Source organism: Cololabis saira, chromosome 24 (assembly GCF_033807715.1).
Source record: "Cololabis saira isolate AMF1-May2022 chromosome 24, fColSai1.1, whole genome shotgun sequence".
Lineage (NCBI taxonomy): Eukaryota > Metazoa > Chordata > Actinopteri > Beloniformes > Belonidae > Cololabis > Cololabis saira.
In genome coordinates, this window is record NC_084610.1 from 18,094,619 (window position 1) to 18,095,215 (window position 597).

The following is a 597-nucleotide window of genomic DNA, read 5'->3' on the forward strand; positions in this document are numbered from 1 at the left end:
TCTGGATCACATTGTTTCCTATAAGTATTTTCTATTAAAACAACCTTTTTTTTGATGACATAAAAACTTATAATGTAGACATAAACATATGCTGAATTTTTTAGTATTTAATATTTATAAAATAAAAAAAAAGAAAATGGAAAAACAACTTTGGAAGCATCAGTTTTAAGCCAAGCATTTCATCGCCTTCCTGAATAAAGTCAGTCCACTTTCCTTCGCATGTACACACTGGTGTCTTTAACGGACCCGTACCTCGGGGCGGTATCGCATAGCTATACTTGGGTGCCAAAAGAATGTGCGCTGCTATACGTATCGATCCAGGCCTGGCCTTGGAGGAACGGCGAGGATGCTCTGTGAGGTAGAGACCTCGCCAGAATGGCCCGTGGCTAGAGCTCCCCGTCTGCCAGGCCTGGACTGAGTGGGCTCGCTTGAAGACTCCCCGTCTCTCCTCCCTCCAACGAGCTGTACCTGAAGACGGCGAGAGAGGGAGAGAGAGAGAGAGGAGGACGGGCTGCCGGTGGATGATGGGAGGCGACCCCTGACCCTGTCGTGTTTCTGCGTACGCTCCCCCCAGAGGGAGCGCCGGGCCCTCAAGGG